The sequence below is a fragment of the Theobroma umbraticum genome, unplaced genomic scaffold (assembly GCF_002168275.2).
Source record: "Theobroma umbraticum cultivar Fairchild unplaced genomic scaffold, ASM216827v3 scaffold_44.0, whole genome shotgun sequence".
In the NCBI taxonomy this organism is placed as follows: domain Eukaryota; kingdom Viridiplantae; phylum Streptophyta; class Magnoliopsida; order Malvales; family Malvaceae; genus Theobroma; species Theobroma umbraticum.
The window spans coordinates 8,906,712-8,907,023 of NW_018397255.1; the positions used below are offsets into that span (position 1 = coordinate 8,906,712).

At 45.8% G+C, this 312-nt stretch overlaps 1 protein-coding gene across 1 annotated transcript in view; it reads right to left on the minus strand.

The window, feature by feature from the left end:
* LOC110429153 (zinc transporter 8-like) overlaps positions 1-312 on the minus strand; it is a 9,905-nt gene that overhangs the window by 980 nt on the left and 8,613 nt on the right.

Genomic DNA, 312 nt, shown 5'->3' on the forward strand with positions numbered 1-312 from the left:
GAGAGCAGGAGGCAGAAGAACAATAGAGCAAACGAGAACCAAGGAGCAAGAAGGCAGCAAACAAAAGCCAGCAACCATCGACATCATTCGGTAGAGAAGGAAGTCCCAGGGGCAGCGAAGGAGCAACCACAGATCAGAAAAGCAGCAGAAACACAAAGAACAGGATCAAAAAAGCATAGGGAACTAAGAGAAAGCAGGAGACAGAGCATCAAAGAACTTCAAAAGCAGCCGACGCAGAAAAGAGAAACAAACAAAGGACAGAACCCAAACAATTAAGAGAGCAGAACGAGAGGTTGATCAAGTCTCACTCTT